We start from the raw sequence: 24,145 nt of genomic DNA on the forward strand, positions 1-24,145 counted from the left end.
CTGGACTTGGATGGATTGGGAGGTAAACACATAGAGGTGGGTGCATGATGGATGGAAGGATGACGCCTGGCTATAGCAAAAGGCATTATAAGGCATCTACTTAATATTAAGCTAGGCTTTATAAAACTGTACAGAAAAAGCCGGTCGTGGTGACATATGCCTATTTCCCAGCACTGAGGAGCCTCAGGCAGAAAGATTGCCTCACATTCAAAGCAAGCCTAGACTACATAGTGAATGCAAAGTTAGCCTGAACAACAGAGCAAGACCTTATCTCAAAACAAACAAAATCCGTAGAGAGAAATGAGAATAGTCAACTACAGGAAGATTATTACTTGTACCAAATTATTACTGAAAACATATCTTTACTAAACATACCTGATATCTCTTTGTAAATACTTCAAGTCTACATTATTCCCTTCTTGTAATCAGTATAACGTACCAGTATTATGTATATTAGCATAGATGAGTATAATAAGTAATCCATAATATTAATTTATCCAAAATGAGATCTTACATAATCATAACTACATGGAGCATTAACAATGTATTTTTTTTAAAGATTCTTACTTTATGGCAGAGGATTTGTTATAATTAGAAACTTGTTCTAGTGAAAATTCAGTAATGTTTCAGTAGATCAGAGATCATACACAATAGGTGTTGTGCGTTCTACCTTGAATTTAATAATTGTAGATAAACCAAAGTATAGTTTTTCTGTTGTCTATTTGCTGTTTCTCATACACAGCATATTAGTGCAATCAAATAAGCTATTTGTCATTTCATGATTATTACTGAAATATAGAAATTAACTATGAAATTAATTTGTTTTTATTATGAATAATTTCATTAGCCCATGTTGTACTATAAAGGGTCAAATTAAGTTTAAGCGCAGAAAGATATACAATTGGTTCTTCACATTCATAGTTCTACACCTCTGTCCTTAAACAATTATGAATAATAAATACTAAAAATAAATCATAGTCCTGATTTTGGAAGTTTATATGTGAAACTGAACTCTCCATATTCTTAGACATAATGCCAGAACCATATGTGGATACCAAAATGATCAGAGGCTTCACTCTTTTGCATAAAATGGCATGGTATTTGCATATAACCTAGACATGCTCTTTATACTTATCATCTCTAGACATTGTGGAAATGTAGGCCATGAAAATAGTATGTAAATAGATGTTTTACTGTGGTGTTTAAGGAAAAAAAAAAAACAAGAAAAAAACTGTAAATATGTTCAGTAGAGCCAAAACTATCTTAGATGTAACCACAACATACACGAAAAGATGTGAGGTGGAAAATTCTCAAACAAGGATTGCCAGAGAAAGTCTGAGGGACTGTGAAAGGGAAAAGGCCCTAGCAGGATGTGCTACTCAGCCCTCCATTTCGGCATAGTATTTGACATGGAGAATCCAAGTTTTGCCTTTTGGAACTTATTTCCTCAAATATTCTCAATCTGCAGTTGATTGAATCCATGGAGAAGAACCCAGAGATATGGAGGCCAGACTATACATAGTGAGTATTATAAAGTATGTGTCATACATATCTGTCTGTTTCTTTCCAACTCATAATTAGATAATTTATAATAGATATAGAGTTTGGTTAAAATTAGATACTAGTGAAAAGTCAGAAGAAAATATTATTGAAATGGATACTGTAGTGTCTGAAATTCAAGCTTTATAATTCATAAATAAATCAGTGCTATTATTTCTGGATTTGTTTGTTTGGATGCCCCATCTCTTATGATGTACATCTACTCTAATTTTTAAATAAAAGAGGCTATGCTTTGAGAGAGACATTATACTGTTTCAAGTAACCATTTTACATTTGTATTCAGTAGTATTAGGAAGATTAATAAAATCAAGTGCTTTATACCACTAGAGTACTGAACAGATATGTACGCTTTCCCTGTTATTTTACCATGAAAATAGTATAAAAATTAGTATGTGGAATTTATCATTTATTAGTTATTATAAGCAATCTCAGTAGAATTTAAAATATAGGAGATGATATGCCTGGGTTAGATGCAGTTTACTGTACTGTTTTATGTAAGACCATTGAGCATGTGCAGAATTGATCTGGAGTCCTGAGACCAAATCTTTACAGATACCTAGGATGACTTCACAGTATTTCCATTTTTGACAATAAATATATGAGGTTTGTAAGTCATCAAATCTTTTGAGTACTTTGTCCCTGGAAAACTTATGTGCATATACTATATTGTTTCTATAGATATTTTCAGGTTCAACATTATTTGCTAAAAAAGAAAGATATCACATAATCAACTTCATCCATATTTATGCTTAATTTTGAATGTTATTTTCAATACACTACTCTTGAAAGTTGCTGTCATGTAAATTTAAATCGATTTTTTACTTCTACAACATTTAGAATATTTCCACTTTTTCACTTGTATATGGACATTTTATCTGAAAGAGTCTTTAATTTGTATAGGTTTCAACAACTGTGAAACCATTCGGTGTGCATAAATTTTTGTTCAAAACTTATATTTCTTTCTAATTAGCTATTTTTCAAGGATACAACCTGTATTCAAGATAAGAAAAGGAAGAGCAGACTTGTGAAACCAAACTGTAAGTTTCTTTTTTATTTTTTCTCTATTTTGTACATCAATAAAAACCTAAATATGTCTACATAGCAAGGAGATGCTTATGAACATAATACCTTAAATTAAAACATCAGCTGCGGGAGGAGTGATTGACAAGTTTTACCATGTATATGTAATTTATTCTGACTTAAAGGCAGAAATGCTTATAAAGTTGAACATAAGATAAACAGCGACAATACATGTTAAGCACTGTGCACATTTCCTTCATAATAGAGGCATGCTTCAATGTTTTATTCTCTTGTTTAAATTGTCTTCTAAAGCTCAGATATAATAGTCTTTTGCATAGTGTAGTACTTCCACATCTCAAACATAATTGGTCATTACAAGCAGAAAAATATGATCAAGGTGATATCTATACCATTATATTATCTATTTCTAGAAAGAGTAGCCTACTAAAAGTATGATTTAGACCATATATATATATATATATATATATATGGACATTACATAGTATTTACTGTGTAATAATACCAACAAACTGCACAATCACTGAGTTTATGGTTTAAAAATATATCCTTTTTATTCCTGAAAATTTTTCACATTGTCTTTTTTGAGATATATTAGAACTGAATTTTCTAATATATGCCTTTCACATATCCTAGTTTTAGGATGTACAGAGTTGTGCACGTTATATAAAACATAATAATGTACTATTTTCTTATAGAGAATTAGATTCAGCAATTGTCAATGAAAAATAGAAAATATTCAAGAAACTTTAAATACATTAATTGTGTTACACAGATTAAATTTTTCTTTAAATATATTATTCACTATGTTTCCCCAAAGTAGCAGTTGAGTCAAAATCAAAGACAGATGGTAAGACAGAAAATTCTCTCCTCTGAGAGAAGGACTAAAAAGTCAGAACTGTTGACTGAGAAGAGAAGGAAATCAATATAAAAAGCACTGCCTACGTGACCACAATTAAGTCTGACTGGTGAGCATGCTCAATGATCCCTAGAGAATTTATTTTTTGGATTTGTGCAAAAAAAAAAAAAAAATTACCAAATTTAACCTATATGTAGAAGCTTCAAGGCATGTCTTAAGCCTCTCATTTAATTTCTAGAGACTTTTAAGTCTCCAAATAAAATTTATTCATAAGTCTATTTCAAGTGGTCAAGTCTTGGTATTTTGTCCTGACTTTGGAACAAACTTCGGAAGGGGAAGAGGGCAACGGACTTGTAGAATGAATGTATCCACAATGTTCTCTTCTAATCAAAGATGAGGAAAAGGGGATACTCGGCTTTGTGTCAAAATAATGAACATTACTGAAACTCACACAATCAATTCCTGAATATAAAAATCTCCTGGAAGTCATTTAAAATGTTTTATTAATTAACCTGTAAAAAATAAACCACTCATAAATAGGAAGGGAAAATTCCTATTGCTGCAGACAATTTCTGGTTGCTGTCAACACAAGCTCAAGAGACACTTCTCAGTCTTGGAGTGATTTTGCCCGAGACCTCAGCAAATGGCCAGAGAGTTCTTACCAGAGAGCATCTATAGAAGCAGGATGGCTTGCTAGTGAGTCTAGAAAGCTTCAAGGTCAATTTCTGGATATAAGGCAATTTCTGCAATGAAAAAAAAAAGTGAATGCATCACTCCTCCAGCTGAATCCTGTGCCATCCAGGGGTCAGATGCTGGCCCTGCAGTGCTGAATCTCCCAGTTTTCCTAGGTATGCATGTGTAAATGCTGTGTGGTTTCCAACAAGTGTAATCCACTCACCACAGAGTTCCCAGAAAAAAAAAAAAAAAAATTCCTGTAAGATTAGCTCAGGGAACTGGGCCTTTGGATTTGAATCATAATCAGAGCCTTAAGAACACTGGTTGCTGTTTGAACTGCTAGAGATAGAGAGCAGCCACTAGAACTCCCCAGTCTTCTCATACAATTTGTGGTCTATAAGAATTATTCAGGAGTTACACTCTATGAGTATTAACTAATGAACTGTTATGAGTTACTTTTGCCAGAGTCAAATGCTTATATCCATATCACACTAAGTGAAGTCTAAGGAACTAAAAATAAACTATCAAATGATTTCATTTTTAACAGTTGTGATTTGACCATTTTAGAATGTCTAATTTGTTTTAAAAACAACAGGAGCTATGCTATATGATTTATTTCTAAAAATATGGCAGGTGAAATTGGGCAAATATGCTTTTAGTGGCAAAATGAATACAGAACCACTAAGATATTATAATTTAGGGGGATGTTAGAAATAATATTGGGCTTTCTGATTTCCTGTTAGAAAAACAGATAACTTTGTTAATAAAAAAGAAAATATGAAGACACAGAAATTTTTTTCTGACCAAAATAATTATTTATATATGATGTCCTATTGTCAAAACTAATGATTGTGAATTTAATATCATATTGCTTAGTTGGGAGAAGCAGTTTTATTTTTAAAAACTCACCCATTTAATTTATAGACTTCCCAACTCATTTTTAGTACAAGGCACACCCTTGAATGATTATTATTAATCATTAAGCCTCGTATTAAAATGCACAAAATTAGCAAAAGTTAGTTGACCTAAAAAATGAACACACACACAGTAAAACAAAGTTGCATTTACAGATGGCAAATCATTTCCACTGTGAGAGAAGTGAGAAAGCAAAAGTGATACCTGTTTCAAGTATTACAAATTTTACAGGTCAAACCTGAATTTGAAATTCAAAGTAAGGTTTAAAATAATTGTCACAAATCAAATGAGACCCATAAGAGCAAAATGGGCAAGATGATTTATTCTGCTATTAATTTTATGCTGTGTGTTCTAGACACAAAATTGGCGATCTCTACTAGTCAATAGGTCAATATTAAAAGTAGAATTTGATTGCACTGTTATAGAAATAATAAGGTTCCACATTAAAATTTTCATATTACTATTAATAATTAGACCCTGTTATTCTATCTATCCTTAGGCAGATGTTGAACAAACTGAACTGCAAATAACTAGATTAACAGTATTTAAAATAAGAATAGTAAGTCATGGATCATTTGTTTCATAATAAAACAATCTTACAGTTTATTTTAGTGAAGTATAAAATGAAAATATGTGCTGTTAATTTTTATCTTATTTTTCCAATTAATTTTTGTGTTACTTTCCATGTGAGATTCTTTGCCTTAATTAGTGATGTACACATTTTTAAACATTAATGGATGTATCAGAAAAATGCATAAATATTATCATCTCCATAATAGATCATCTGTTTGTTTTTTCCCTTCATAAGATTTTCTTAATATCCAGTTCTAATCATATTTAATCATCAATGAATTTCATGAAAATTATTCTTGAGTGTGAAGAATTTGTACTTTTAACTATTTTCTTTAAATATAATAGCATACACTAACATCAGGAAACTCACTTTGACTAAACATTTCTCTACTTTGCTTGAAAGTAGAAAATTTTGCAATTGTGTAAACTTTTAATATTTGGCTAGATTTATATTGCATTTAAAAATATTTAGCTAATTTATATACTATGTGAAAATATATTATTAACTCAGAACGCAATCTGAGTTAATGATTTTAATTAAAGTCAAGTGTTTTGCTTCCAAAAATGAAGAGAATAATATTAGTACTTCATTAGTAATATTAGTATATCTGCATTAGTATTTCCAATGCTCTTCATTTTGTTTTGAAGTCCTGTTTCTCTTTTGTTTTCCCATCAGCACAAATAATTGAATTTGGTGTTTTTGCAGAACATTGTGTATGCACTAATAAAATCATTTAATTTTTTACCTGAATATTGTTTACTTAAACTTTATTCTTCCTCTTTTACCAGATAGTCAATGCCACTTAACACCAATTTTTCAGCTATTCGGCAGTATTGTTTCACTGCCTCTTGACTGATTGTTTCTAAATGTTCAACCAGATTATTTTATGTTCAGTATAAATTTTTTTCCTGTAGCTTCTGGCAACTTGTTAATTTATCCTCAATCTTTAGCTGTTTCGCTAGAATCTATATAATTTGTTTGTTGTTGTTTCCATTGTTATTTGATTTTTATTACAGCTTATTATTCCCTGAGCTCTTAAATGTCTAAATTTATGTAAATGTATGCTTTTCCACAAACAGCTATAATGAGTATGTTTCCTTCCTTTCTTTTTTTTACTTTTTCTGTTCTTTCCATAGAGACTACAGGTATACATATGTATAACATTTCATTGTTGTCCAACAGATCTCTAAGACATCTCTTTTTCTCAACATTTAGGCTTTCCAAATAGATAATATTTGTGACTCATTTCAAGGTGAATACCTAGTTCTTTTGTTTTTCTCTGCTAGGAAGCCTACTTAGAGAATACATTAGTTTAGATAGTGCCTTATTCCTATGAAGAACTTAAATTTGGTATTAGCTCATATTTTTTCTCCTGAGTATTCTTATCTTTTTTATTTATTACTAGAATATTCTCCCTACAACGTTCAGCATAGATGTACTAATTGCTTTTGAAATATTTTGTAACTTTTACAAATTCTCAATTATTTCAGATTTAATCACTGGCTAGTTTATTTTAAGACTGTGCTATGTTTTTCCATTTCTTTCAGATTATGAATGATATACTATATTGTAAAAATGATGGGTTCTACTCAATTTCACTGAAAAATACTACATTCTTAAGAAGAAAATTGTTTTGGCTGAGTTACTTCATATTGTAAAATTTATTCCTTGAACAACAGATGGCAGCTCAAATTTCAGTTCAGTTCATTTATTTGTGAGTTTCAGGTGTGAATATAGATTACACATATGTGGTTTAGAATTGAGCTATAAAATTATTTAATATTAACATTCAAAGATAGAAATATATCTATATTGATTTCTTTAGACTGATCCATCCCCTGTAGAAAAAAAATCTACCTGACGTAAGCTACCTGGATCATTCTAATATGTATATATCACTATTAATAATCTTTTGCGCATTTTCACTAATTGTACAAATCCCCTCCACTACACTTATAAATTTGTTATACTTTTTGTGTAAGGGTCTGCTACTATCTGGAGCACCACTATTTATTTTTAAAACAACTCAGTCTGCTGCTGGAAGTTAGTGGAAACTAGATGCTTAACCATGCGACACTAAGTTAGCATTCAACTTGATTTGCATGTTATGAGCTGGGCATTATCTGCTCCACTGAGTCTTAAGGTTGGATGTACACTGTAACAATTGATCATTAAATGGAAATGGTACATATGTAATCAGTCCAGAGCAGGTCCAGATAGTGCAAATAAGTTACATGTAGAAGTTGCCCATGATCAGCTGATAGATGAAGAGAAGCCCAGGCCTGGCTTTCACATGATTCTGCATATTATGCATCTACCACCACCCACAAGCAGAGAGCTGCAGCATTGCAGCCCCTTTTCAGCATATCCCTGAGGGACAGTGGTGATGAAAAATTTTCACAGGTGGGCAGAAATTTGAGCAGTGTACCCAGTAGGACAATTTGCCTGGAAGAAAAAAGAGCCAGTTGTATGACTCTATGCTAATTTATAGGCTATAGCCAATGGTCCAGCTGGATAGTGAGGCACATGGATGGCACTTGATGAAAATTTGGTGACAAATATATTTTGAGAAAAGGTATGTGGATAGACCTCTCTATATGAGCAAAGTTTTAAAAATATTTGTTTCCCATGCATACACTCACCAAAAAGTGACCTCAAGTGAAGAGAATTTCAATAATAAAGTAAATAAGATGACTCACTCTGTATATACTCGTTAAATTCTTTCTGTAGCCACCTCTATCATTGTCCAGTGGGCGCATAAACAGAGTGAATGGTGACAGGGATGGAGGAGGTGCATGGGATCAACAACACAGATTCTACTCATTAAGGCTGATTTGGCTACAGCCACTGCTGAATTTCCAACATGTCAGTAACAGAAATGAAGTCTGAGAACCCGATATGACACCATTCCCCAGGAGGATTAGCCTGAAACCTTGGTGGTATGTTGGCTATATTGGATTGCTTTTATCATGGAAAGGACTGCACTTTGTCCTTACTGACGTAGATACTTACTCTGGATATAGATTTGCCTACTCCACACATAATGGTTTTGCAAAACTACCATCTACGGACTCACATAATGCCTCATCCACCATCATGGAATTTCACACATTACCTCTGGCCAAGGAATACATTTTATACGAAAGAAGTGAAGGAATGTGCTCAGCTCATGAAATTTGAGGACATTACCATTTCCCTCACCATCTAGAAAGGTGGAATGGTCTTTTGAAGACACAGTTACAATACCAGATAGGCAGCAGTTGCTTGCAGGATTTGGGCAAAGTTCTTCAAAAGGCTGCATATTCTCTATATGAGTATCCACTATATAGTACTTAGTTTTCCATAGCCAAGATCTATGGATCCAGGAATCAAGGGGTGTAGGTGCAAATGATACCACTCACCACTACTCCCAGTGATCCACTAGCAAATTTTTGCTTTTTACTCCTTTAACTTTATGCTCTACTGGCCTAGATGTCTTAGAGGCAGATAGGGGAAAGGTATCAGGAAACACAACAATGATACCATTAAACAGGAAACTAAGACTTCCTCCTAGAAATTTTGTTTTTCCTCATGCCTCTGAAGAAACAAACTAAAAACGGGAGTCAAAATGTCATGGGTGATTGAACCAGACTATTAATGGAGAAACTGGACTATTACTCCACATTGGAGGAAAAACAGAATATAGTTGGAATGCAGGTAATACATTGGAGTGTCTCCTACTATTACCATGACCTGTTATTAAGGTCAGCGTGAAACTACAAGAACTCAATCCATGCTGAGAGACAAATGGTCCAGAACCTTCAGGAATGAAGTCTTGGGGCATCCCGGCATGAGAAGAACCAAAACATGCTGAGATGCTTGCCGAAGGCCATGGAAATACAGAATTTGTGGTATAAGAAGATAGTTCTAAATACCAGCTCTGACCCCATGATCATAATTCTAATAATTATCTCCTAATATGATTAAAATGTATTATAATGTGAATAGACTTAATACTGTTTCATAAGTACTGGAAAACGTACGTTATAATATTCAAGTTATTTGATGTTAAGAGTAAGCACTGATGATACTGACTTAGGTACAGGGAGTGGCTCCATAGAAACAGAGTTTGGTACCATAGAACTAGGGTTCTTTCCATGACTGCACCTGACCATGTGGTTTAGGAGCCTTTGGAACTGACTTGTGGAAAGAGGTTGGAAAGGTTTAGAGATGCCAGCAGAAGAAGCAGCCCTGAAAATACCTTAAGCTGTGTTTAATAGGAGATTCTTGCTCATGAGATCAGAATGGCAATAGAAGTATGCCAATAAAGAAAAAGCACAGGAGATTTCTGCTGGGAAAAAGGATTGCACTGACTACTGGACTCCAGATGATGTGTGCTATACCTTGGCAAAAAGTGCTCTGCATTTTGCTTGTTTTCAGAGATTTTTCGAGAGACTAAGATTAAGGGCAGCAGACTAATCTTTCAGAAGAAAATTCAAAGCAGTCTAATATTGAGACTCAATCATGGATGCTGTTGGGGGCTTTTAGCCAGATCTATGTTGAGAATGAAGAGCAAAGAAGCAAGCAGCATGATTTAAAACAGTGTGAGTTAGACCAGAAGAAAAGCAACAGTAAAGTTGTGGTCTGCAAATATTGAACAGAGGAGAACTTGGCTGCTGAAAAAAATAGCAGGAAAAGGCCTAGTATCTCAGAAGAAAACAACAGAAAAGATGGCCTGAGGACAACAGAAAACCCAGCAAGACTTCAGCCTTTACAGCATCAAAGTTGCAAAAGTGAAAGACTTTGGTTTGAGAGCCCCAGTGTGCCATTTTTCAGAACAAGGATAACTTAGGGAAGTTGTTCCTCAGAGTTTTGTTCATGGACATTTGACTCCTACAGCCAAGACAGAAGGAAGCCATGCTACTGCTGCAGCTGGCAGCAGACATTGGCATCATCCACATGATGCTATTTTATGTGTATGCAGAATGCAAAGGTTGTGGGGTCAGGTAATCTTCCACCCAGATTTCAGAAGAATTCCTGTGAGGTCAAGCAGTGTTCTCCTGAGAGGGCAATGTGCAAATTTGTAAGTGTAAAGCTAAGGTGGCAGTGGAGACACCAGAAAGTTGAAGAGACCAAGAATAAGGTTTATCTGAAGAAAACAGCAAGGGGCAGCAGCTTTCTTTTTGGCTGATTCAACTAAAAAGACAAGCCATGGGAGCTACAACCACAAGTGGCATAGAGGTGGATCCACTCAAGCCCTTTAGAGTTGACAGCTGGCCACACACTGTTGGGGATGTCAGACATGGAACTACAGAATTTAATGTTTGCTCTGCTGGGTTTTGGACTTGTTTTGTGCCCATTTCTTTATATGCCTCTCTTTGCACCCTTTGGAATGGAAATGTCTGTCTTGTGCCATTGTATGTTGAAAGTGTTTTACTTTCTTTTCACTAAGTCCCTGCAATTCTTAGCTGCAGGGACTTGAAGCTAAGAGTTTCCCTTGAATCTCAGAGGAGAATTTGGACTTGAATTTTTGAGCAATGCAAAAACTGTTAGGAATTTGTCTACCCTAGAAGGTGAACTGAACTTGAAGGTACTGTGAAAGTCATGGTGATTTTTTTTATTTTTAGTACTGAGAATTGAACTCAGGACCTGGCACTTGCTAGAAGGCACTTGTGAAATGAAAAAATGAAACATATTAATGAAAAAATGAAACATATTAATGAAAAAATGAAACATATTAATCCAACTAAGTGCTAGAATGGTAATCTGTCTCATTAAGTATTGCATAAAGTCTGCACACTTTGGTACAGAAGCTCTAAATTTTAAAGCAATCTCATGCTACATAAAAGAGCCTAAAGGACAGGATGTAATGCAATAGAGTATCTTGTTCTTAATCTGATGGCATTTCAATTATTTAATTTTGACCTGCTTAAGAAAACACTGGAAGCAGAAAAGAATTTTATTTTATGCTTTTGTGCATGTTATTTTAAATTTTTAAGGTTTAGCAATAAGACCATCTGTGCTATAATACCTGGGTAAATGATAAAAACCCAGAATTTCCTTAAGCCTGATTTTATAAGTGCTACATGACTCATCCTGTGGAAGAATCCTTTTGGGGGAGGGAGGATGGCAGAGAATCTAACTCAGGACATTGCCAGTCAGGTGCTGTACCACTGAACTATATCCGCTTTCCATTGTGGAAGAATATTTAACCAAGCCTGATTTCAACTGCCTAATCTAGCTCTAAGAATTAATCAAAGGATGTTTACTGCAATAGTTTGCTTTTGTGTTCAACTGATGAGATTGTTGTATCAGTTTTTAAAGAAACACTTGATGATGACATATATATTTTAGTGGCTAATAATATCCTTTTAGATTGCATTATTTTTTGTCATCTGTTTTCATTTATAGTTTCTGGCCACCTATTGTTTGTTTAGTATTGCTATCTTGATGCATGAACACTTGCAGGCATGTATAACCAAATCATTTTCCAGGGAAATTACTGCGGAGTATAGACTTTTTCACTGACTTTGTAGTCCTTGATGTGCACATACACAATAGATGAAAATCACAAAATCCTTGAAAATCTCTCAGATATTAATTCTCATTTTGTAGCAAAATTCCTATTCAACTTCCAGTTTAAATTTCCATTCCCAAATGACTATCAGCATATCCTCTAGTGACAGTTTTCAATATTTAAGAATTAAAAGCTCTTAAAAATCACCATGGGGCTGGGGATATAGCTCAGTGGCACAAGTGCCTTCTAGCAAGTGCAAGGTCCTCAGTTCAATTCTCAGTACTAAAAATAAAAAAAAATCACCATGACTTTCACAGTACCTGCATGGTTTTTTTTTGACATTGATCAAAATTTTTAATGTTAGTAGTATACTGTAGGTATGAGACTAACATGAATAACTTGTTTTCAATTGGTTATTTGAAGTAATTATAAAATGTCAGAAATAGTATTAAAATAAGAACTAAATTCATTCTCCAAATTAACTCATTTTTCTCAGGAGTATGGAACATATGATCAATGTGCTCAGTCTTTTGGAAGTTAATAAACTGCAGTTTTATGACGTAGTCTATACAGACCACTGGGAAGGAAACCACAACAGATGGGCAATATCTGGGATCTCAATCCCCCAGGATTTCCCAGGACCCTTTGTCTTCAGTTCTATATTCAGTCTTTCAGAGGACAATATACAATTAACTATGCAATATAATTGTCATTGAAAGTCAATAAGTATTTTTTTTAGTGGCTACTATGACCCCCTGATCCTTTAATTCAGAGATCAATAAGGGTGTAGTAATTTCTAGGTGCTACAAATTTTTATGGAATACAAAAATTTCAGGAACAGGTTACGTGAGTAATATAGTTACGTGAGTAATTCAAAGTCATCTAGGAGCACAAAGGAGGAACAATTTCTCTGTTTGTAACTACAACTCTAAATATTGTAGACCTTTCAGATGTGGATCACAAATTAGGGAGCATTAGGTTGAAGATGTTACAGGCACCCTCAGGGACAGACATGGTCACAAGAACAAGAATTAGCAGGCTTTCAACAAACTGATTGTGTGCTTACTTGCATCCTTCCTGCCGGCTTTGGGAGATGCAGATATTGTTTTCCTTATGTGTATTAGTATGTTTCCAGAACATAATATTTACATTCCTTGTGTGAACTTGGCACGTGTACATAACACATTGCAATTCATTTTTTATCCCCTTTTCCTCACCCCCCTCCCTCTTCTTTGTATCTCTTGATCCCTTCCCATTTGAGAAAGATCTAACCTTGCACTTCCCATTATCTATCTTTTATTTTGCTCTTATACTTTGGATTTCTCACATGAGAGAAACTTACGCATGTCATTTATTTCATTTATCATTATGACACCCTTTTTTCTATCTTTAGTAATTTCTTTGAGTCCCCAAAAGAAAACAATTTGGATACTCAAGGTAAGAAATGCAAGGACGTTTTTCATGGATAAGTAGAATATAAAGAAACAAGATATATAAACATATAAGGATTGAAAGAAGAGGGAAAACTTGAAATTGAAGGAGATATTTCCATGGGGGAAAAGAACTACACTGAGAATAATGTAGCAGAAAGCTCTGTTTTAAGACATTATTGTTTTAACTACAATTTTGCATTCTGGGAAAGACAATAGCATACAAGTGTACATGAAATGTAAGAGGAAGATATCTAGTAAATAATATTTACCAAGAAAAAGAGAAAATGATATTTTAGTTCAGATAATATGATTTGATAACATCATACAAGTGAAATTAAACAGAATGTGGATCTGAATAAGACTGCCAGTAATCGTGACGACACTAGCAACTGGACTTCCACATTAATTAGGTCTCACCCTTAGGTTGATGACTTTCTGTCTGCTAAGTGATAATAGAGGTTTATATGTGTTTGCCTGTATGCATGCTCAAAACTGTTGTCAAAATATACACCAAATGTTTAAATTTCTAAAAATACACTAAAAAGCACATCATTACTAAGCACTCTAAAAATTCTGAAATTTTGAACACATCCCAATATTCTTGTACCATTCTGAAGCAGTTCTTGAAGTGCTCTTTCACAATTGATTTTACTACCTGTGATAAAAGAAAAAAATATATAATGAATGCTTCTGGTGAGTGCTATCCAATGAAGAATCAGGGTCATAACAATATTATGTTGTGACTTTATTCAACTGATTCATTGGTTTCACACCATGAATTTTATGGTTCTTCTCTAAAATCAAAAGGACCATAAAAATTAAACATTTTAATTTAATTGAGAACATGAATTTACTCATGAGAATACAATTAAAAATGCAAAACAACTTTGAGAAGTGCCTCAGAAAATGGCAAGAATGATGGGACAAATGTGTTTGAAGGGAATGGAAGCACTTTGAATAGAATAAATATCAGTGGGACTTTACTATAATATTTTTCATTTAAATATTCATCATATGCTTGTATCACTCCTCGTGTAGTTATTATATATGTATAAGCCTATGTTTATGTTGTAGAGAGTAAGGAGTAAGTAAGCGTATTCTAATTTCTCCACTACAGTTTTTTTCAAGAAAACTACATCTAAAAATAGAGTTTAACTCTAATAGTAATACAATTAAAAACTTCCCCAATACACTTCGAACTTATCCATTCATATATTCTTGTACTACACTTACTGTACATTAGTTTACATTAGAAAAATTAAGCATGTTCATAAACAGATTTATTTTAATATCTTTTACCAATTTCCTAGCTTATGGTATATTATTAATTTGTCTTGCCTTTTTCTAAACTTAACTTGTTCAGCATAATTTTCTCCCACTGTCTCTCCTATTCATTACAGACAAAAGACACTTATAATGCACATCATCTACACAGAGTATAAATTTTCATAGCAAATATAATAATTTGACTGTATTTCTCCTCTGATCAACTTTCACTATGGCTAAGGTTTCACTCTATATGATTTTTATCTGCAATATGTGTAGATTAGCTCAGGTCTATAATAAATGACAAATATTTGATGACAAGTTGCCTCGTAACTGTAGAACAGAAGACATACATTCAGTTTGTGATTATAAGGGCATTATGACTTGAATCGTGCATGTCACCCAAAACCCAAGTCCCAGCCTGTGGTACAAATGTGATATGGAAGAACCTTCGGAACCTTGTCATAAATGGGTGGAATTTGAATATTTAGAGATGTCTTCTTGTAGAAGTTGTGGTCTCTCAGCCCCTTCTTGTTTCTCATTTGTTTCCTTTTGTTTCTCTACCATAGATTCCTGCTATGAGGTACTATGCCAATAAAGGGATAAAACAATAGGAAGGAGATAACAAACATGGAGAGACCTGTGAAACTGTGAGTCTAAATAACTTTCTTCCTTTTAAAAAGATTGTCTCAGATACTCATAGCAAAGGAAAGCTTACCAACAATATAAAAGGGGATGCAAATTGATTATATCATAGGCAATGAGAGATGCATCGATCCTGATTTTACTATGTATTCTTTATCAGGCTTGTCTTATAGCTGTTCAAACATACAATAAGAGAAGAAATAGTCTATAGATTGGCAGAGAAAAAGTAAATGTACAATAAATTGTATTTATACTAAATGTTTTAAGTTTATACACAAAAGTTCTAAGAAAGCTTTTAAACTCTATTAAATATAATAGTTTAATTTAAAATGGTCATAGGTTAAAAAGACATAAAAGTATAAAATAATTCATTCAAATATCAAAATTATACTGATGGAAGTTAAAATAATACAAATATTGAACAGTATAATGAACGTCACCCATGGTAAAACAAGAAAAAGGATAAAAAGCATACTGAAAGAAAATTGAAATTATCTATTCATAATTGCCACAATTAGATATGAAAATATCTTAATTTTTTTTTTACTAAAAGATATTACTTGCTGTTTTAGTTACTCTTCTCATTACTGAGACAAAGTCCAACACACCTACAGTTAAGAAGAAAATTTTATTGAGCACCCAGTTTATAGAGGTTGCAGTACATAATCAGCTGTTTCCAAAGCAGGGTACCTTGGCAGGGAGGCATCACAAAAGTGAACCAGCTCATGAAAGGCAAAAGATAGCAAAGGTGAGCAAACAAGGGACCTTAGCAGTGTCCTTCTGCCACTTTTATCTTATTTAGGCTGCTCAGTGTGGATAACATTCATAGCCTTAACCCTAGCACCATGAATCAATTCCATCGTCACACATTCTAGATGTAGCTTCTGAAAAAGCCCTACTTATGACCACATGAGGCTTTTGGGGGACATCTAAACACAAGCTGTTACAGATGCATAAGTGACTTTAGTGAGTTTGCAGGAAACAAGATCAGCATGACCCACAACAAGCACATTTCATGACTGCACTGCTAATAAATGGAGTTGACCTTTTAGTTATGACCAAGCTGACCTATAAAGAACTTGGATTATTTCTCAAATTTGTTTAAATTTACAATCAATGTCTTGAGTTATTACTCGAATTCTGGCCACTTGGGCTTCCAGATTGTCTCAAATACAGATTTAACCACTTTGAAGATATCAATATGTAATACAACAAGCATTGTTAATTTTCTACCACTTTGTTTGTAACTCTGTATTGTCTGTACTGTTCTTTTGCTGTTTTGTAAAAGGTTATCTGTCTGTTAATGTTTTCCTCCTTTTATTTGTAAAATAAAGAAGAAGAAAATAATAACGAGCAAAAGTACTGCAAGAGAAAATAAATATATCACAGATAATCAATTAAAGAAAAAAACCTTAAAGAGTTGTGGAAGGGACATTACAATATCATTTTCTGTATGGGATTAATTGAGAAATCACGGGCCAATGTCTCTGTAAGGACTCCGAGATCTGCTAGTATACAAGATAGAGACCATGAAGGCTGTATAGAGGAGCCTGAGCCTTCAACTGACTTCCTGAGTTACAATCAGCCCTTGGGAATGAACGGAATACTGTGTATTTCCTCGCCTATGAAACTCTAGAAAATGCAGACGACTCTGTAATGATATAAAGCATACTACTGTATTCCTGAAACTTGGGAAAGAAATTTAAATTGGATAGAAACAAAGAATTTATTGGAATAATTACAATTTTCTAACTGTTTTATGATATTATTTATATACTTACTCTTTTTTTCAAAATCTTATGCAGTGTAAAATTTAAAATGTTACATTTTATGCAATGCAGCATTGATAAAGTTGATTAAAATGGGTACATTATAGATAAGCAATACGTTATACTATGAGTAAAGCAATGTAGGTGTATATATCCATATATATTTCATTGAGAGTCAGAATATATTTTACTGTACAATGTATAATATTTTAAAGAAATAAAATTGATTTTGTGCAATGTGTATGTATCTCTCAAGTTAAATATAAACAAACATTGTAACGTTGAGAATTCAAGAAAAATATCATAATTTTTGTAATATGCTTAAACTTATTTAGGTAATAAAGAATTAATATTTTATTATCTAATACACATGCTGAAATTAAATTAACAAAGAAAAAATAAATATATCTGTTATATAATTCTTTTGGATACAATGCCTGAATTAATATTTGTCACAAATTAATTTATATTAAAGCTTTAAGCCAATTATTCATATTTAGTTTATATACTGCAGAAAGTATTAACAATTCCACACTGAATGAGAAATTCAAACACTACATGAATAAGCCATTTCCACTTCATTAACTTTTGACAATAAATTTTATTCTCAGCAACAATGTGCGTATATCCTTGAAACAGAATAACTTTTTTTCTGTCCTACATTTAAACTATCTTTTCCAAATAGATGATTATATGTAAAATGTTTTATTACTTTTCTTTCACTACATTAAATTCAAATAAATACTAGAACAGTTATTTCTGATTAATTATTTAATTCTCACTCTGAGTGCCTTGTACCAAGTATAAACCTCAAGATGCAAAGTTTTCAGTTGAGTGCCTAAGAGGAGATAACACACACAGACTAAGTACTTATGAAAAGGGAACCGAACAAAAGGGAGAATCACATTGCTCTGAGAATAGTTCATTTTTCTAGCAGTCTGTAGGGAAATATTGCAAAAATAATGGTACCTTATGGAGTTCTTGGCATGGTATTTACTCAGAATTAAGGAGGAATTAATACTATACAAACCTGCTTTGGATCTAACAAAGGTATAAAATAAGCCCTAAAAAATAAGCAAGCAAACAAATTATTTGTAGTATTTTAATTTGCTGTTAGAGTAAAGCCTAGGTGTAGAAATCAAGGATTAAAAAAAAAAAAAAAAAACTCTATGCCTACAATGTAATGAAACAGGGATTTAAAAGATTAAATATATTACCTACTACAAATTAAGACAAGAGATTTACATATGGAAATAAAAGAGATGACAGGATTAGTGGACAAAAGCATTTAAATGGTGCTATCATTATAGCCATATTCAAGAATATAGAGTAAATAATGAAAAAGGGAGAAAACAGATAAAAATATATATTTACTTAATTTAAAGTAACAATATCTGAAATAAATAAATTCAGTGGATTAAAAATCACAGAGTAGATACTACAGAAAAATACATAAAATTGAAAACAACAACGAAACCATGTAGAGATAAAAGTCGTTAAAAATTAGACAGCACATCATAAGCACAAGATAATATCAAATAGTCTGCTATGTATATAACTGGAAACTCATAAGTAGAGCAATTATTTCTATAAGAGAAAGTTGCAAATATTCTTAACACAGTAATGGCTTAAAAACTTTCAAAATGCTATGAAAAATAGAAACCAATGAAACTCTGACACGCTTAACAATAAAAGCCACAGATGAAAAGATAAAATAACATAAGCCTATAATTCTATTATTTAAACCAGTGCTAAACAGAAATTAGTAGGGCTGGGGATTTAGCTCAGTGGCAAAAGCGCCTGCCTGGCAAGCTCAAGGTCGTGAATTCGGTTCCCGGTATCGGAGAAAATCCAAAAAAAAAAATAAAAAAAAAACCAGAAATTAGCAAAAGCAGAAGACAATAAAAAGACACATTATTTGCACATGAACATTATGGATGACAATAGACAGTTGTTACAAACTAAGCAATTAATTTGGAATACTAGTACATATATAAAATATGTGAGTGTATGTTCATATTTTTAATATATACATCATGTTGAATTCTATGTACAACAAAAATATCACCTGAAAAGCAAATTGATGTAACTTTTTTTCTGCTATATGAAATGAGAATGCATTGTCCACAGACCAAGACTACACTCAATGCAAAATGAAGACAATTATGCAGAAGAAAATAATTCAGATGTGTAGAAATTAAAGAACGGGAAAATGACTAGTATGTGGGTATATGGGCTTTACCTTTTCTTTCTTTCTATGTGAGTGCATTTAGAAGATAAGAGGTGTCAAGTCTCAGAAAAGACAGCATAAGCTCACAGGTCCTTAAGCCCGCTGATAATTGCAGTAGTGACCTCTGATGAAAACGTACAAAGCTATATTAGAATATTATGAGAGCAGTAGCCAGAATGGCGTATTAACTACTGACATTAGTATTTCAGCTCTAATTTGGTACTGTGTGTATGTTTGTACTTTTTTTTGTTTCTTATGCATCGCAGCTGCCACAATAAATGACCTGTCAGAAAGAACATCAGTTTCACGGAGAACGAGCAAATAAGAAAACAAATAAACTCTGCTCTCTAACCAAAATGGCAATTTTGGGAAGCATGGAGGGACAAAATGCTTTGAGCAGCAGGGGTGCTTAAAGCTGGTGCTCTCCTGTTTAGTAGCAAGGGTGGCATATGCTCTGAGACAAAGCTCTGCCAAGCTTCTGAGCCTGAAGTAAGCAAATGAAAACAGAGACAACACCACAGCCTTATACCAAGATAGTGACACCAGGATTACAGAGATTACTGAGCTAGAGGAAAGGATCTACAAGTCTGCACGTAAGTGTTTGCCAACACCTTAAGTGTCTATGCTCTAAACTTGCCCCAATCTACCCAGCAATGCTTTTGCAATGTAAGCTACATTACAATGTAAGCTACATGTGAGTCATTACTCATTTTTTTTCTAGAGGCTTCTGTGTAGTAGATTACTGAGAACAGAGAAAAGGTGCAAAAATATTGAAAACAAAATTTAAATTTAAGACCTTGTTAACAAAATTCTGATAGTATCTACACTGCGAACATAAACTTACTGGCAATTTGCCAAAATAGAACATTTACATAGAAAGCTGAATATATAACATAGTATCTACTGTACTCAAGACTATAATACAAAATTTCTCATCACAAAAAGAATTAGGAAAATCTCAACTGAAATATGAAGACTCATCAAGACCAAAATGATAGAGTAGTATTTTATATTGGGAAGATTAAAGTATCTTGATCCTAAAACAGTTCCTACAAACAATCATATTCTATTTTGAAAAAAGTGAAAAAATAACAATATATCAGTAAATATACATATATGAACTAAATAAAAATTAGAGACCTTAAAATTAGTACACTATAAAATTTTAAAAATTACTAAGTAGAATAAATATCAGAATGACAGTGACAGAAAATGGACTTGGAAAATTTGGAGATAAAGCAATATAGAACTGCATCATTCAGATAACAGATTAAAAAACCTGAACAAAAGAACATAAACCTAGTGGTTTATAGAAGAATAAACAATCAACATTTGAAACATCTTTGTTTACATCACATTTGCATGCTAGGGTTACAGAGAAGAGCTACGTTGGGAGGAGAAAAGACACCATTTCGTGGAAAGAATGTGTCAATGGAGACGTAAGCAGTCCCATCACATCGGTCTAAGCCTTTGTATTTTTATTCTTTACATTTATGCAAGATATAATTTGTTATTGTGATGAATATTTTGAAAATTGTGTTTCAAATTGGAAAGAATACTCATAATAGCTGAAGTATTTATTTTTTATCTGCACGTACAAGAATGCTCTTTCACCTAGCTTCTTGATTACCATCTTTCCTCAGTTATTCTCCCAGAGTAAAGAATTTATTCTGGAATATGAAATGGACAATTTATAAAATTTGTATTTCAGGGAGACTGTACTTGGACTCTGGCAATTTCGAAGACATATATCTGTGCTTTCAGTGTTGTCAAAAATTCTCATTCTATTTCACATTTTCTCCTTGAACATGGTATAAAGTTACCTCCTTTTTCTCTTCTCAGTTATATACCCCAAATTATGTTATGAGTATATTATTTGAATGCAAAAATACGGGTGACCACTTACTAGTGTGAACACCACTGGACCTAATTTAATGGGATATTTCCTCCAAAATACCATTTTCAGGACAGGTAAATGTCTGTGACAGTGAATGCTGTGAGTTAGGCTGCAGGAACAAGAGAAATGAAGACCAAAAATAGAGGACTGGCTAAAGCAGTGGTTAGATTCTTCAAAGTCAGCCTATAAAGTGAAAGCTCATGATGCATGAGTCAGGGAGGTGCGAGGATAACAGCAAGGCTATATTCTCAGAAGCTTTTTGCAATAGATATTTTTGCATTCCAATAATAGCTCAGTAAAAAAACCACTTTTGTAAATGAACTCTATTAATATTGATATCTTTTATCACAATCTATAAAATGGAAAGAAAAAAACTCTGCCTCAGTGAAATCCCCTGTATGAAAAATCAAGCAAATTAAAACATTTCGTTCAAAGATTGGCATAAATTATGTGATTATTATTATTTGCTATTATTTTTAGAGGTGTACAGGGAATTAAACCTAGAACCTTTTGAGTAAGGTTTCATCTGCAGGTCTTTTTTATTTTAATTATTTTTATTTCTTATATTAGTACATGTTTGTAGTACATAATGTTTACATTCCTTGTGGAGAATTGATATATGTACATAACATATTTTAATTCTTTTTTAAATTTTGAGACAGAATTCTCCTAAGCTGCTTAATGACCTGTGATTGGCTTGAATTTGTGATCCTCCTGCCTCAGCCTCTCAGAGTGCTGGGTTTACTGTCACGCACCACTGCCTTTGACTAGGTTATATTATTTTTGAAGAAGTATTCTTCTTTTCCTTTTAATGAATCACCTGCAGTTGTTTGGACCACTGGTGTCCATCCCCAATTATGAGACAAGTTACTGGTATAAGTTAGTCCATGCACAAAGTTTTGAGAACAAGGGGACGTTATGGTCCCCTTGACAAGGATTGGAAAAAAAATAAATAACATTCTGACCCAAGCAAACAAGCAAAAAGTGAAGAACAGATTCCTTCTTTTTCCTTAATTTTGTTCTCTAGGTTCTTAGTAGACTGGATACTACCTTTGCCCACTGTGGAGAGCAGGCCACTTTACTCAGCTCCATGAACCACATGCTCATTCAAACTGAAAACAGCCTCAGACACTCAGAAAAGAGTTTTAATCTGTGAATTCCATGTCGCAGTCCAGTTAACAGACAGGATTAGCCATCACAAGGCCCCAATACCAACTCATAGCTCTAAATGACTGGGTCCTGGATGTTAGAGGGGTGAAGCAGGCAGAAAATAGTATGTTTTATTTCTCTTTGATTTGGTCTTGAGGTTTCTCTTGAGAGTGACTGTAACCTTTAGCCCTGCCCCACAGAGCTGTGGACATTGACACCTATAATATGCTTTCAGGATACTTCTTTATCCTCCCTGAAAGCTTTTGCCCAAGGGTTTAATCTGTGATCAAGTGTCCTTTTAACTGGAAACTTGTTTAAACTGGAGCACTCCCTTGTACTGCTTGTTTGATCTGAGTTACAGTTTATTTCTGCTAAAATAGCCACTTTCTAGGAAAGTTTAAACAAGGAGAAAAGTTAGACTTGGGTGTGTTGGTTGAGTAAGACATAGAACAAGCAGCACCACACAACAGAGAGGACAAAATGATTCATTTCTTTCAATTTTATGAGAGAGGAAATGATGAAAGCCTATGGGAAGTTCGTGGGACATTATGCTCAACCAGCAGGTGGAGGGAGAGAAAGAAGTGGACCTGCAGGGCCAAGACTTTGGGGCACAAGGCATGAATCAAGCAGGTTTTCTGCAAGGATAAGAAGCAGTTGTAGATATTGTGGGACCTTACAATGACTAAGTGAAGTCTGCAGTTCATACAAAGTGTGTGTGTGTGGGGGGTCTGTGTGGTAAAACCCGTGGGCTCTCTCTACATGTCTCATAAAGACAGTGTTATCAGATGACACAGGGCGGAGGTGGATCCACCCCACTGAAGTAATGCAAGGAAGCTGAGAGCTAAAAGCTATGAATAATGACTAAGCCTGCCTTTGATTTGAGACATAGAGCCCTATCATGACAACAGATGCCTGGGAAACAAACTTACAAGTATTCACTGCACATATTCTAGCCTGACACTTAAACCAGTTAACCCTAGTGGAGCCACAACTGACCTGCTGATCTAAGACTGATAATAAAATATTTATTAAAACATTAAGATTTGCTATCATTACAAAAATAACACATCTGACCAATAAATGCTACATTTTTTTTACCTTAATAAACCTACATTTTTTTACCTAACCAAATATTTGTTAAAACATTAAGATTTGCTATCATTACAAAAATAACACATCTGACGAATAAATGCTACATTTTTTACCTAAAGGTTCCTGAAGGCCAATCCCAGTAGAAGGATCTTGTATCCATTTACACTGAGTCTTTAGTCAATTTTACTGTTCTTTTAGGAAATGATACAAATGTGTAATAAATTTTGTTTTTAAACACTTTGACCAAGTGGATTATAACAAGCTTAATGACAAAAAGTATGCATTTACAGCAATTTGACTGCATAAAGTAAGGCTGAAGAAAATAAAATATTAATATGCAGGTTATGTTAGATCCCCCTTCAGAATTTCAGGAAAAATGAACAGTAATCAAATCAGGGTGTCACATAATACACAGCCAGCAGAGAGCCAATTATGTAAATGAATGCCCAAGGTTCGCATAATACAATGGTTTTTAATTTGACAAATATTAAAATCAACTTGTTCTTAATGTAATAGATGGCTGTGACAACAGTTAAAGATCACCAAA

The sequence above is a fragment of the Chinchilla lanigera genome, unplaced genomic scaffold, assembly GCF_000276665.1.
Source record: "Chinchilla lanigera isolate Chin_1 unplaced genomic scaffold, ChiLan1.0 scaffold00003, whole genome shotgun sequence".
Lineage (NCBI taxonomy): Eukaryota > Metazoa > Chordata > Mammalia > Rodentia > Chinchillidae > Chinchilla > Chinchilla lanigera.